Source organism: Dendrobates tinctorius, unplaced genomic scaffold (assembly GCF_039654945.1).
Source record: "Dendrobates tinctorius isolate UK_male_01 unplaced genomic scaffold, ASM3965494v1 ptg000342l, whole genome shotgun sequence".
Taxonomy (NCBI): Eukaryota; Metazoa; Chordata; class Amphibia; order Anura; family Dendrobatidae; genus Dendrobates; species Dendrobates tinctorius.
Window position 1 is genome coordinate 277,643 of NW_027362008.1, and position 15,871 is coordinate 293,513.

At 46.5% G+C, this 15,871-nt stretch overlaps 1 protein-coding gene across 1 annotated transcript in view; it reads left to right on the plus strand.

Annotated features, from left to right (window-relative positions):
* Positions 1–15,871, plus strand: part of LOC141074950 (uncharacterized) — a 114,428-nt gene that overhangs the window by 23,182 nt on the left and 75,375 nt on the right. The window lies entirely within an intron of this gene.

The following is a 15,871-nucleotide window of genomic DNA, read 5'->3' on the forward strand; positions in this document are numbered from 1 at the left end:
CAGTCATCAGCACTGGTTCCAGACATTAACCCCACGTGTGCGAGTCAAATCCGCACTGAGATCATGACAGTACCCTGTTATGAGCTCATTTTCTCCTTCACCTTTGATGTCCGATGAACTCCCTCTGCTGGTGAAAGGAGGTAGTGAAATTGATTTGGATGGGAAAAACCTGTCATCTGAACAGGTGGAGTGTGATTGGACATCCGGAATCTCTGAGTGGATATAAGGCCGCTGATGCCCTGCTAGGTTGCTGGTGATCCTCTCTGCTTTGAGCTCTGGCCTCCAGTTTAGTCCTGTCTACTAAAGCTAAGTTTTTGCTCTGCTATTGTGCCATGAGATTTTGTCTGGTTTACTTAGTGTTTGTGTTCAGCCAGCCCTGGTTGGGACTGGCTGAACTCCATTTTTGTCTCTGATCAGTTGATCTCTTTGCTCTGTTTTGAGAATATACCTGAGTGCTGATATAGTGATTTTGAAGTCTAGTGACTTCAGGGCTTTTTCTATCAGACGTGTTGGACATTATTTTTTGGCAGGGTTTTTGCGTGATTGCAGACAGTTGCTTTTCTTTCCTGTACTATCTAGTTAGTGAGGGCCCCATCGTTTGCTCAGCCTGTCTTTCTGTCTGTGTTTTCATCTGTTTTCACTGTCAATACATGTTGGGGGCTGTCTATTGCTTTGGGGTCTGCTCTGGGGCAGTTTAGATTCCCCTTTCTTTCTTTAGGTTTATTTAGTTCTCCGGCTGTAAACGAGGTGTCTAGGACCACCGTAGGAAACCCCCACGGCTACTGTTAGTTGTTGTGAATAGGAACAGGGGTCTGCAATCCGCTAGCTACCAACCTCTCCGGTTTTCTGGACTTAGCTTGTATTTTTGTTTTTTCCTCCTCCGGTGACTCATTCATAACAGAATCACCAGCCATACCGCAGATTCAAGTGTCAGAATTTTTTTTTTTTTTAATGTATATTTTTTCCTCTTTTTCTCTGGGGCCGTAGGAGGAATTTTCTTAATGGAGATTAAGCAATTGTCTGATCGTGTGGAGCTGCTGGCTGCGGAAGTGCGGGGAATTTCCGCCTATCTGGCTCATTCACATGCTGCTGAACTAAAGATTCCTACTCCTGATAGAGTTTTGTCTAGGGCGCAACGTCAGGAGTTCAGAAGGCGTAATAAGCTGTGTTTTTTCTGTGGAGATGCCTCTCATATGATTTCTGTCTGCCCTAAAAGAAACGTTTTGCACACACATTTGCTGTGGGTGGTGTTCAACTTAAGTTTCTTCTGGCAATTACTCTGCTCCCTGTCCACATTTTCCGCTAAGGCTTTTGTGGATTCGGGAGCGGCTCTGAACCTGATGGACTTGGATTTTGCTAAACGTTGCGGGTTTCCTATGACACCTCTGCGGATGCCTATCCCTTTGAAGGGTATTGATGCTACTCCTTTGGCGAAGAATAAACCTCAGTTTTGGACCCAGGTGGTAATGCGGGTCGCCCCAGACCATCAAGAAAATTGCAGATTTTTGGTGTTGCATAATTTGCATGATACCGTTGTTCTGGAGTTTCCCTGGTTGCAAATCCATAATCCAGTTTTGGATTGGAAATCTGTGTCTGTGGTGAGTTGGGGTTGTCGGTGTGCTCTTGGTGACGCTCCTGTTTTTTCCACCTCTCCCCAGTCGCATGATGTTCCTGACTATTTGGCTGATTTTTATGATGTATTTAGTGAGAATAAGTCTGCGTCTTTGCCTCCTCATACGAGTTATGACTGCAATTGAGCTGAGCCCTGGGTGTAAATTTCCCAAGGGTCGACTTTTCAATTTATCTGTACCCGAGCACGAGGCTATGCGATCTTATATTAAGGAGTCGTTGGAGAAGGGTCATATTAGACCATCCTCTTCACCCTTGGGTGCTGTTTTTTTTTTCGTGGCCAAGAAAGATGGTTCATTAAGGCCTTGTATTGACTATCGTTCCCTCAACAAAATTACTGTTACATATCAGTATCCGTTACCCCTGATTTCTGATCTATTCTCCAGAGTTAAAGGTGCTTGCTGGTTTACCAAGCTTGACCTCAGGGGGGCGTATAATCTTATTCGCATTAAGCATGGGGATGAATGGAAGACAGTGTTTAATACTCCGGAGGGACATTTTGAGTACCTGGTGATGCCTTTTGGGCTCACTAATGCCCCTTCTGTCTTGCAGTGCTTCATGAATGATATTTTCCGGGACTTTGTGGATAAATTTTTGATCATCTATCTGGATGATATTTTGATCTTTTCCAGGGATTGGGACTCTCATGTGGAACATGTTCGGACTGTGTTCCGGATGTTGAGGGAGAATTCCCTGTATGTTAAGGGATCGAAATGCCTTTTTGGTGTACAGAGGATTTCATTTTTGGGATTTATTTTGTCTCCGTCAACTATTGAAATGGACCTGGCCAAGGTACAGGCCATTTATGATTGGGTTCAGCCCACTTCTTTGAAGGCCCTCCAGAGGTTTTTGGGTTTTACTAATTTTTATCGTAAGTTTATAGCTAATTTTTCTGGTATTGCCAAACCATTGACTGATTTGACCCCTCTCTCAACGGGGGGCCTCTGGACCCCCAGGCTTGCCCAGGTACTTAGCATGGAAAGCCCGCACCAGGCGATCAGCATGCATCAACCGGGTCGGTACCCAGGACCTGTCTTCCGGTCCATACCCCTTTCAATGAACCAGGTACTGTACCGACCGCCGTACCAACCTGGAATCTACGATATGACCAACCTCGTACTCCAGCTGCCCCTCGACCAAAACAGGAGGCGCAGCGGACTCGGAGTCTCCCCGGACTGCTTCAAAAGGTTTCAGTAGAGATTTGTGGAACACGTTAGGGATCTTGAAAGAGGGTGGAAGGCACAGCCTATATGCCACTGGATTGACTTTTTCCACAATCTTGTATGGGCCAATGAATTTGGGCCCCAACTTGGCTGAAGGAACCTTCAACTTAATGTTTCGCGTGGAGAGCCAAACCTTGTCTCCAACCTGAAACGTGGGCCCTGGTGTTCGTTTCCTGTCCGCGAAAAACGTATACCTGCCCTGAGACCTAGATATACTCCGCTGAACTTCTGCCCATGTATTCTGCAATCGCTGAACAGAGCCCTCAGCCCCGGGACACCCCGGGTCCAGACGAGAAAACTCACCAAAATGAGGACTGAACCCATAATTGATCAAAAAAGGAATCATACCTGTGGATTGACTCACCCGACTATTGAAGGCAAATTCAGCCAACGGCAGTGCATCGCACCAGTCATTCTGTCTAGCAGAGGTTAGACACCTGAGGATCTGTTCCAGGGACTGGTTAGTGCGCTCCGTATGACCATTGCTCTCAGGATGGTATGCAGACGAAAAGGACAGAGACATCCCTAATTTTTTGCAGAAAGCACGCCAAAACTTAGCCACAAACTGCACACCACGATCAGAAACCACAGTCAGGGGTACCCCATGCAACCGGATAACATGCTGCACAAACAACCTGGACAACGTCTCAGCTGACGGTAGTGCGGACAGGTGTACAAAATGAGCCTGCTTAGAAAACCTGTCCACCACTACCCATACCACCGTATTACCCTTAGATGGAGGGAGATTGGTAACAAAATCCATGGATAAGTGAGTCCATGGTCTTTCGGGCACTGCCAAGGGCATCAGCTCCCCTGCCGGCCGGCTATGAGAGCTTTTAGAATGAGCGCAGACCCCACAACCAGCAATGAATTTTTTTATGTCTGAACCAAGGGTAGGCCACCAAAAGATCCTAGCCACCACCAGACGCGTGGCTGAAATACCAGGGTGAGCACTCAGCTTGGATTCATGGAACTCCTGCAAGAGTTTCAGGCGAAGTTGCTCTGGGACAAACAACTTCCCCTCCGGCTTGGCCGCCGAGGGCCCGCGACTTGGGCCCACTGAATCTCCCGTTCGAATTCAGACGAGACCTCTGCTATCACAACCCCAGGGTGAAGAATGGAGGACGGTGGCTCAGGGGGCGACACCGGCTGAAAACTGTGCGATAAGGCGTCAGCCTTGACATTCTTAGACCCTGGACGAAATGTAATCGTAAACTGAAAACGGGAAAAAAAAAGTGACCAACGGGCCTGTCTGGGCGTTGGTCTTTTAGCAGACTCAATGTATGACAAATTTTTGTGATTCGTGATCACCGTAACCGGGTGACTGGCCCCCTCCAAAAAGTGCCTCCATTCTTCAAATGCCAATTTGACCGCAAGAAGCTCTCTATTGCCTACGTCGTAATTTCTTTCCGCAGCAGAGAACTTCTTGGAAAAGAAAGCACATGGCCTGAGGTTGGTTAGAGTGGCAGGCCCTTGGGACAACACCGCCCCCATCCCCACCTCAGAGGCATCCACTTCCGCGACGAATGGTTTGGACGGATCTGGCTGTACTAACACGGGAGCAGACATAAAGCTTCTTTTCAGGGTCGCAAAGGCCTCTTTTGCGAGCAAGGACCAGTTTCTCACATCCGCACCTTTACAAGTAAGATCTGTGAGTGGTTTGACCACCTGTGAAAACCCCCGAATAAATCTGCGGTAATAATTGGCGAACCTCAAGAAGCGCTGAAGACCCTTAAGGTCTCAGGGTTGCACCCAATCCGCAATGGCCTGCACCTTCTTGGGGTCCATGCAAAAACCCTCACAGGACACAATTAATCCCAAAAAAGACAATTCTTGAACAAAAAACACACATTTCTCCAATTTGGCATACAGATGATTTTCCCTCAGTCTTTGGAGAACGGTTCGTACATGATTCAGATGAGATTGACTGTCGGGAGAGTATATCAGAATATCGTCTAAGTAAATGACAACAAAACGACCAATGAGATCCGATAATACCATGTTGATGAAATCCTGAAAATATGGCTGGGACATTGGTAAGACCAAACGGCATGACTAAATTTTCAAACAGTCCCTCGGTCGTGAGGAACGCGGTTTTCCATTCATCCCCCTCCCGGACCCTTATCAAATTATACGCCCCCCGAAGATCCAGTTTGGCTGAACCATTTTGCCCCTGAAAGTTGGTTACACAAATCGGGAATCAACGGAAGGGGGTACGTATTTCGTACAGTAATCTTGATGAGCTCACGAAAATCGAGGCAGGGACGTAAACCACCATCTTTTTTCTTTACAAAAAAAACCCTGCCGCCACAGGTGAGACTGAGGGACGTATGTGTCCTTTGCGAAGACTCTCAGCAATGTAATCTTTCATGGCCAAGCGCTCAGGGCCAGATAAATTAAACAGACGGGCTTTAGGCAGTTTAGCCCCCGGGACTAACTCGATAGCGCAGTCAAAGGGTCTATGTGGCGGCAACGTCTCGGCCTCGCTTTCAGAGAAAACATCTTCGAATTCTTTCAGGTACTCCGGAATACCTTCCAGCTCGACAGATGACACAGATACAGATTTAACAGGTTCAACCAATAGTGCAAACTTATCACATAACATCGAATCATTAAACCCCCACTGAACAATCTCCCCCGTTTTCCAGTTAATGACTGGGTTATGGCGTTGTAACCAGGGCATGCCCAACACCAATCCTGCTGGTAGATTGTCCAGAACCAAACAACTTAATTTTTCCACATGGGTAGCGCCCACTTTGAGCGAAAACAAGTCAGACATAAAGAGAATTCCCTCTTTTCCCTCTTTAGTGAGGGGGAGGAGTCAATGGCCACCACTTTGATCGGGACCTTAAGTCTAACTGTCCCTATCTTACAGTGTGTGACCAATTGGGAGTCAATGAGATTGATGGATGATCCGCAGTCCACGAAAGCTGTAGAGGGAAAACAACAATCGTCCACTAACATTTCCACATGAAGCAACACCTTAGAAAATGAGGAAAAGGGTACCTGAGGGACTGAGTAGTCTCCCCACTGACTACCCAGACCTAGTCGTTTCCCGTCGACCGGGTTGAGGATGGACAATCAGGACATTCCCTTTTCCAATGTCCCGTTTTACCACAGTAGAAGCATAACTGCTTTTCTCTCCGGCGTTGTCTCTCCTTTTCCTTCAGGGAGAGAGCCCCTACTCCCATGGGTACAGAAACAGTCTCTTTTCCACTAGGGAACAATGGAGTCTCCACCTGCATCACCCCCCTGGCCTGCAGCCTGCGGTCCTTCCGGATGGCCTGGGTCATGGCGTCCTCGAGTGAGTTAGGTGGGGGATGTAATGCCAAGGCATCCTGTAACCGCTCGGACAAGCCTCTGCGAAAGAGTCCTCGGAGTGCGTCGTCGTCCCAAGAGACCTCTGCGGCCCAGCGGCGGAATTCTGTACAAAACCACTCAGCCGAGTGTTTCCCCTGACAGACACTCATCACCATGTCCTCTACCAATCGCACTCGGTCCGGCTCATCATATATGTGCCCGAGGGCCTCAAAAAACGTATTCACAGACACTCTCTCAGGGGCAGTGGGAGGAAGGGAGAAAGCCCAAGCTTGTGGGGACCCTCTTAACAGAGACATAATGACCCCAACCTTCTGACTTTTGTCCCCAGAGGAACGTGGCCTCAAACTAAAGAAGAGTTTGCACCCCTCCATGAAGACCCTGAACTCCTTTTTGTTCCCAGAAAAGAAATCAGGCAGTTTAACAGGTGGTTCTGGGGACACCAAAACAACATCACTCGCCCCAGCCCCCAGAGACCCAGCAGCTAAAGCCCCCCGCACTGTCTCAGAAACCTGCTGCTGAGAACGAGCCAGAGCTTGCTGCTCCAGAGATAAACCCTGACTCAGATTTTTCATTTGCTCAGCAAGAGATTGTATGGGATCCATATTTCTTAGCAGAGAAAGAGAAAAAAAAAAACCAAAAAACTTAACGGTCAGTTATAATGTCAGGATCCTGTCAGCGCCGGCGTGCAGCCTCCGATGAGCAGGGACTCACCCGCACTGTAGTGGGGCCCGGGGTCAGGTACAGCCGGAAAGTACAGATACACAGGAGGACCTGTGGACGCTGAAGTTTAGCAAGCAGTCACAGGACCTACGGTCATGTGACTGCAAGGGGGCGGAGCTTAGCGTCCTGCTTTCAGAGATGGCAGGACACGATACAGAAATACTCAGAGTCAGGCAAAATGGAGGTCATACACAGAGATATCAGTAAAGTACCAGGGATGAGACAGAACGGATAATCAGGGCCAAGCAGAAGTCAAAACCAAACAGACATAGGTACCAAGCAGAATCCAAAGCAATATCAAGAGAACAGACCGAGTCGTACACAGAGAATCAAGCAACCAGAACACAGCACAAACACACTCAGGGGTCACCACACAATGCCAAGGGCGAAAGTATAACTGACGGGGATGGGAGCGTCCTGAGGCTATAAGAAGCCTCTCCCAGAACCAGGGAGAGGCCACAATCATAGCCCCAGGTGTGCAGGTAAGCTTGCACTGGGATCACAACCTTTAACCCCAGAAATGCCAGTCATCAGCACTGGTTCCAGACATTAACTCCACATGTGCGAGTCAAACCCGCACTGAGATCATGACATGTATTATGTATAAGAAGCCCCTGTTACTGTTGCTCAGGGCCATTCCACCGCCATCATGCCGTTGTGCCACACCATGATCTAGCACAACGCCTTTTCACCGCCAGACTTCTCAGCGAATCTTCGCCCGTCTGCCTTCCTCTTTTGTGCCTGCATGCTTCAACTTCACTGACTATCTGTACCTGTTCTGCGGTGTATCTCCTAATAAACTTCGACCTCAGCTTGATAAGAGGATTGTCTACATCTCTTTTTCCCGGCTCTGCCAGCTCTCAATAAGACTTTTTCTTACAGCCTTCCATCCATAGGTTCTGTCAGTTGCTTGATCTGTTTACGATCAACATTGCAATGTGCCGCAGCCACCACAGCCTCCCAGACACTGTTCCAAGAGGTGTACTGTTTTTCCTCCCTGTAGATCTCACATTTTATGAGGGACCACAGGTTCTCTATGGGGTTCAGAGTAGGCGAACAAGGGGGCCATGTCATTATTTGTTTTTTGACCTTTACTGGGCAGCCACGCTGTGGAGTATTTGGATGCATGTGATGGAGCATTGTCCTGCATGAAAATCATGTTCTTGAACGATAGACTTTTTCCTGTACCACTGCTTGAAGAAGGTGTGTTCCAGAAACTGGCAGTAGGTCTGGGAGTTGAGCTTCACTCAATCCTCAACCCGAAAAAGTCCCACAAGTTCATCTTTGATGATACCAGCCCATACTAGTACCCCACCTCCACCTTGCTGGCGTTTGAGTCGGAGTGGAGCTCTCTGGCTTTACTGATCCAGCCTCGGGCCCATCCATCTGGCAATCAAGAGTAACTCTCATTTCATCAGTCCATAAAACCTTAGAAAAATCAGTCTTAAGATATTTCTTGGCCCAGTCTTGACGTTTTATCTTATGTTTCTTGTTGAAAGGTGGTCGTTTTCCAGCCTTCCTTACCTTGGCCATGTCCCTGAGTATGGCACACCTTGAGCTTTTTGATACTTCAGTAACATTGCAGCTCTGAAATATGGCAAAACTGGTGGAAAATGGCATCTTGGCAGCTTCACACTTGATTTTCCTCAATTCATGGGCAGTTATTTTGCGCCTTTTTTTATCAACACGCTTCTTGCAACCCTGTTGGATATTTGCCATGAAACGCTTGATTGTTCGGTGATCATGCTTCAAAAGTTTGGCAATTTCAAGACTGCTGCAAGACATCTCACAATTTTTGACTTTCCAGAGTCCGTCAAATCTTTTTTCAGACCCATTTTGCCAAAGGAAAGTTGCCTAATAATTAAGCACACCTTATATAGGGTTTTGATGTCATTAGACCACACCCCTCCTCATTACAGAGATGCAAATCACCTGATTTACATAATTGGCAGTTGGCTTTCAAGTCTATGCAGTTTGGAGTAGGACAACATGTATAAAAAGTATCATGTGATCAAAATACTCATTTGCCTAATAATTCTGCACACAGTGTACAATAAAGATAATTCTGGAGCCCTGGATGATTCCGGAACCCTCGATAATTCTGGAGCCCTGGGTAATTCTGGAGCCCTGCATGATTATGGAGCCCTGGATTATTCTGGAGCCATCAATGATTCGGAAGCCCTTGATGATTCCAGAGCCCTGAGTAATTCTGGAGCCCTCGATAATTCCAGAGCTCTCCATGATTCCAGAGCTCTCCATGATTCCAGAGCCATGGGTAATTCAGGAGCCCTTGATAATTCCAGAGCTCTCCATGATCCCGGAGCCCTCCTCTGTTGCCCCCAGTCTTTAATTGAAATTTGTGGTGAAATCGGTCATAAGAAACTTTTACAAGTACAGGAAGTCTTGTGGAAAATCTCATCATAAAATTCAAAGATAGCCGTTAGGAAATCTGTATGACAGGACTGCACAAAGTTACTCAGGTTTTGGTGTAAATTAGGCCAGCTTCACATGCAACATAGATACTGTGTTAATAAAAAAAACCAAAACGTAATATTTGGTCCAGAGTCCTTTGTTTGTAATTACAGAGGTGAGATGTTTTCTATACTTCTTTACCAAGTCTGCACACACTGTAGCAGGGATTTTGGCCCCCTCCTCCATACAGATCTTCTCCAGATGTTTTAGGTTTCGGGGCTGTCGCACAACAACATTGACCTTCAGCTCCCTCCAAAGATTTTCTATTGGGTTTAGGTCTGGAGACTGGCTAGGCCACTCCAGGACCTTGAAATGCTTCTTACGGAGCCACTCCTTGGTTTCCTAGGCTGTGTGTTCCATGTCATTGTCATGCTGGAAGACCCAGCCATGACCCATCTTCAGTTGTCTTACCGAGGGAAGAAGGTTGTTGGCCAAAACCTCACAATACATGACCCCATCCATCCTCCCTTCAATATAATGCAGTCATCCTGTCCCTTTTGCAGAAAAGCTGCCCTAAAGTATGATGTTTTCCCCACCATGCTTCACGGTTGGAACGGTGTTCTTGGGATTGTACTCATCCTTTTTTCTTCAAACATAGCGAGTGGGGTTGATACCAAAAAGTTCTATTTTGATCTCATTTGTTCACATGACCCTCTCCCAGGCCTCCTCTGGAGGCATTGGGGAACTTTAGATGGGCCTGGACATGTGCTGGTGTAAGCAGGGGAACCTTAAGTGCCCTGATTGATTTTAATCTATGATGGTGTATTGTTGTGAGTTCATTTTCCCCTTCACCGTCGATGTCTGACGAACTCCCTCTTTTGGTGAAGGAAGGTAGTGAGGCTGATTACCAAACACCTGATCTGGTAGATGATGACTGGGTAACAGGAAATTCTGACTGGATATAAGGCAGCCGACACCCTTCTGAGTCGCTGGTGATTTCTCTGCTGGATTCTTGGAGACCAGTCTGATTCCTGCTTCCCAAAGATACGTTTTTGCTCTGCTTTTGAACTTATTAGTTTTGTTTTCCTTATTTTTTTGGAGTTCAGCCATCCCCGGTCGGGAGTGTGCTGAGTTCCATTTTTGTCGCTGATCAGTTTGTCTCTTTGCTCTGTCTTCAGAATTTACCTGAGTGCTGATATAGTCTTTTTGAAGTCCTAGCGACTTCAGGGCCTGTTTTTCCTATCAGACGGTTGGGACATTTTTTGGTAGGGTGTTTTACGGATTGCAGACAGCAGCTTTTCTATCCTGTCCTTTTTAGTTAGCTTGGGCCCCATCGTTTGCTCAGCCTATCTTTCTATCTGTGTTGGTGTTTTCATCTTGCTTCACCGTCATTATATGTTGGGGGCTGCCTATTGCTTTGGGGTCTGCTCTGGGGCAGTTTAGATTTCCACTTTCTTTAGGCCTATTTAGTTCTCCGGCTGTGATCGAGGGGTCTAGGGCATCGTAGGAACCCCCCACAGCTACTGTTAGTTGTTTTGGATAGGATCAGGGGTCTGCAATCCGATAGCTACCAACCCCTCCGGTTTTCTGGACTTAGCTTGTATTTTTGTTTTTTCCTCCTTCGGTGACTCATTCATAACAGAATCACCAGTCATACCGCAGATCCTAGGGTACTCAATAGCAGGAAAGAATTGTAAAAAAAAAAAAAAAAGTCAGAATATTTTTTTTTTGTGTATATTTTTTCCTCTATTTCTCTGAGGCCGTAGGAGGAATTTTTTCTCAATGGAGATTAAGCAATTGTCTGATCATGTGGAGCAGCTCACTGCTGAAGTGCGAGGAATTTCCGCCTATCTTGCTCATTCACATGCTGCTGAACCAAGGATCCCTACTCCTGATGTGTTTTTTGGGGATCGATCTAAATTTTTGAATTTTAAGAATAATTGTAAATTATTTTTTGCCTTGAAGCCTAACTCATCAGGGAGCTCCGCGCAGCAGGTTAAAATTGTCATCTCTTTGCTGCGCGGCGATCCCCAGGATTGGGCGTTTTCTTTGAAACCTGATGGTCCTATTCTGACTGATGTGAATGCATTTTTTCAGGCCTTGGGGTTGTTGTATGATGAACCTAATGCTATTGATCAGGCTGAAAAGGCCCTGTTGGCATTGAGCCAGGGTCGGGATTCTGCAGAGTTGTACTGTCAAAAATTCCAAAAGTGGGCGGTCCTTACTACCTGGAATGATGGTGCCTTGGCAGCTCTCTTTCGGAAGGGTTTGTCAGAAACCGTAAAAGATACTATGGTGGCATTTCCTGTTCCCTCTGGTCTTGACGATTCTATGTCACTAGCCATTCAGGTTAATCGGCGTTTGCGTGAACGCAAAACCGCACGAGAGGTGTTGCCAACTGTTGAACAAATGTCTGAACCTATGCAATGTGATAGAGTTTTGTCTAGGGCGCAACGTCAGGAGTTCAGAAGGCGTAATAAGCTGTGTTTCTTCTGTGGTGATGCCTCGCATATTATTTCTGTCTGCCCTAAACGAGAGAAACGTTTTGCACACACATTTGCTGTGGGTGATGTTCAACCTAAGTTTCTTCTGGCAATTACTCTGATCTGCTCCCTGTCCACATTTTCCGCTAAGGCTTTTGTGGATTCGGGAGCAGCTCTGAACCTGATGGACTTGGATTTTGCTAAACGTTGTGGGTTTCCTATGACACCTCTGCGGACGCCTATCCCTTTGAGGGGTATTGATGCTACTCCTTTGGTGAAGAATAAACCTCAGTTTTCGACCCAGGTGGTAATGCGGGTCGCCCCAGACCATCAAGAAAATTGCAGATTTTTGGTGTTGCATAATTTGCATGATACCATCGTTCTGGGGTTTCCCTGGTTGCAAATCCATAATCCAGTTTTGGATTGGAAATCTGTGTCTGTGGTTAGTTGGGGTTGTCGGTGTGCCCTTAGTGATGCTCCTGTTTTCTCCACCTCTCCCCAGTCGCATGATGTTCCTGACTATTTGGCTGATTATTATGATGTATTTAGTGAGAATGAGTCTGCGTCTTTGCCTCCTCATAGGAGTTATGACTGTGCAATTGAGCTGAGCCCTGGGTGTAAATTTCCCAAGGGTCGCCTTTGAATTTATCTGTACCCGAACACGAGGCTATGCGATCTTATATTAAGGAGTCGTTGGAGAAGGGTCATATTAGACCATCCTCTTCACCCTTAGGTGCTGGGTTTTTTTTTCGAGGCTAAGAAAGATGGGTCATTAAGGCCTTGTATTGACTATCGTTCCCTCAACAAAATTACTGTTAAATATCAGTATCCGTTACCCCTGATTTCGGATCTATTCTCCAGAGTTAGAGGTGCTTGCTGGTTTACAAAGCTTGACCTCAAGGGAGCGTATAATCTTATTCGCATTAAGCATGGGGATGAATGGAAGACAGCGTTTAATACTCCGGAGGGACATTTTGAGTACCTGGTGATGCCTTTTGGGCTCACTAATGCCCCTTCTGTCTTCCAGTGCTTCATGAATGATATTTTCCGAGACTTGGTGGATAAATTTTTGATCATCTATCTGGATGATATTTTGATCTTTTCCAAGGATTGGGACTCTCATGTGGAACATGTTCGGACTGTGTTCCAGATTTTGAGGGAGAATTCTCTGTATGTCAAGGGATCAAAATGCCTTTTTGGTGTACAGAGGATTTCATTTTTGGGATTTATTTTGTCTCCGTCAACTATTGAAATGGACCCGGCTAAGGTACAGGCCATTTATGATTGGGTTCAGCCCACTTCTTTGAAGGCCCTCCAGAAATTTTTGGGTTTTGCTAATTTTTATCGTAAATTTATAGCTAATTTTTCTGGTATTGCCAAACCATTGACTGATTTGACTAAGAAGGGTGCTGATGTGCTGAATTGGTCTCCGGAGGCTGTTTCTTCCTTTCAGGAGCTGAAGCGAAGGTTCACTTCTGCTCCGGTTTTGCGGCAACCTGATGTCTCACTCCCGTTTCAGGTAGAGGTGGACGCTTCTGAGATTGGTGCAGGAGCTGTTTTGTCCCAAAAAGATCCTGTAACATCTAAAATGAATCCCTGTGCTTTCTTTTCCCGAAAGTTCTCCCCATCCGAACGTAACTATGATGTGGGGAATCGGGAACTGTTAGCCATGAAATGGGCATTTGAGGAGTGGAGACATTGGTTGGAGGGAGCTAAACATCAAGTCGTGGTTCTTACTGACCACAAGAATTTGATTTACCTGGAGTCGGCCAAACGCTTGAATCCTAGACCGGCTAGGTGGGCCTTGTTTTTCACACGTTTTGATTTTGTGATCTCTTTTCTTCCGGGCACTAAGAATGTCAAGGCAGACGCCATTTCTAGGAGTTTCTTTGCGGATTCTCCTGTTGTGACCAAGCCTGCTACCATCTTAGGTGAGGGGGTAGTTCTTTCTGCCATCTCGCCCGATTTGAGACGTGCTCTGGAAGCGTTTCAGGAGGACAAACCTGAGCGTTGTCCCATTGGAAAATTGTATGTTCCTGACCAGTGGAGGAAGAGAGTGATGTCTGAAGTTCATTGCTCTGCTTTGGCTGGTCATCCAGGTATTTTTGCTACTAGAGATTTGGTGAGTCGGTCTTTTTGGTGGCCCGCCTTGTCTCGTGATGTCAGGAATTTTGTGCAGTCCTGTGGGACTTGCTCTCGGTCTAAACCTTGTTCTCGCTCTAGTGGGTTGTTGATGCCTTTGCCGGTGCCCAGGAGGCCATGGACCCATATTTCAATGGATTTTATCTCTGATATGCCTGTCTCTCAGAGAATGACTGTTATTTGGGTGATTTGTGATAGATTCTCTAAGATGGTCCATCTTGTACCACTCCCTAAGTTGCCATCTTCCTCTGAGTTGGTGCCCTTGTTTTTGCAACAGGTGGTTCGCTTGCACGGGATTCCTGAGAACATTGTATCTGACAGAGGAGTTCAGTTTGTGTCTAGATTTTGGAGGACTTTCTGTTCCAAGCTGGGAATTCAGTTGTCCTCCTCTGCGTTTCACCCTCAGACCAATGGGCAGACGGAGAGAACAAACCAGACTTTGGAGTCGTATTTGAGATGTTTTATTTCTGCTGATCAGGATGATTGGGTTTCATTTTTGCCCTTGGCCGAATTTGCTTTAATTAATAGAGCTACTTCTGCCACTTTGATGTCACCTTTTTTTTGTAACTTTGGGTTTCATCCTCGATTCTCTTCAGGGCAGGTGGAGCCTTCTGCCTGTCCAGGTGTTGACACTGTGGTGGAGAGAATGCACCAGATCTGGGACCAAGTGGTGGATAAGTTGTCTCTCTCCCAGGAAAAGGCCCAGCGGTTTTCCAACCGGCATAGGACCATTGGTCCCCAGTTTAAGGTGGGTGATAAGGTTTGGTTGTCATCAAAGAATATCGCTATGAAGGTGTCTTCTCCAAAGTTTAAACCTAGATTTATTGGACCTTACAAGATTTTGGCGATTCTTAATCCAGTCTCTTTTCGATTGGCTCTTCCTGTTATATTTAATTTCCATAACGTGTTTCATAAGTCTCTGTTAAAGGTTTGTTGAGCCAGTAGTTCCTGTGGTGGCACCTCCTGACCCGGTATTGGTTGAAGGTAATGTGGAATATGAGGTTGAGAAGATACTGGATTCTCGCCTGGCTAGACGGAGACTCCAGAATTTGGTTAAATGGAAGGGTTATGGCCAGGAGGATAATTCTTGGGTCCCTGCATCCGATATTCATGCCGAAAGATTGGTTCGTGCCTTTCATCGGGCCCATCCTGATCGCCCTGGTGGCGTGGATGAGGGTTTGGTGACCCCTCCTCAAGGGGGAGGTACTGTTGTGAGTTCATTTTCCCCTTCACCGTCGATGTCTGATGAACTCCCTCTTCTGGTGAAGGAAGGTAGTGAGGCTGATTACCAAACACCTGATCTGGTAGATGATGACTGGGTAACAGGAAATTCTGACTGCATATAAGGCAGCCGACACCCTTCTGAGTCGCTGGTGATTTCTCTGCTGGATTCTTGGAGACCAGTCTGATTCCTGCTTCCCAAAGATAAGTTTTTGCTCTGCTTTTGAACTTATTAGTTTTGTTTTGTTTTCCTTGTTTTTTGGAGTTCAGCCATCCCCGGTCGGGGGTGTGCTGAGTTCCATTTTTGTCTCTGATCAGTTTGTCTCTTTGCTCTGTCTTCAGAATTTACCTGAGTGCTGATATAGTCTTTTTCAAGTCCTAGCGATTTCAGAGCCTGTTTTTCCTATCAGACAGTTGGGACATTTTTTGGTAGGGTTTTTTACGGATTGCAGACAGCAGCTTTTCTATCCTGTCCTTTTTAGTTAGCTTGGGCCCCATCGTTTGCTCAGCCTATCTTTCTATCTGTGTTGGTGTTTTCATCTTGCTTCACCGTCATTATATGTTGGGGGCTGCCTATTGCTTTGGGGTCTGCTCTGGGGGCAGTTTAGAGTTCCCCTTTCTTTCTTTAGGTGTATTTAGTTCTCCGGCTGTGATCGAGGGGTCTAGGGCATCGTAGGAACCCCCCACGGCTACTGTTAGTTGTTGTGGATAGGATCAGGG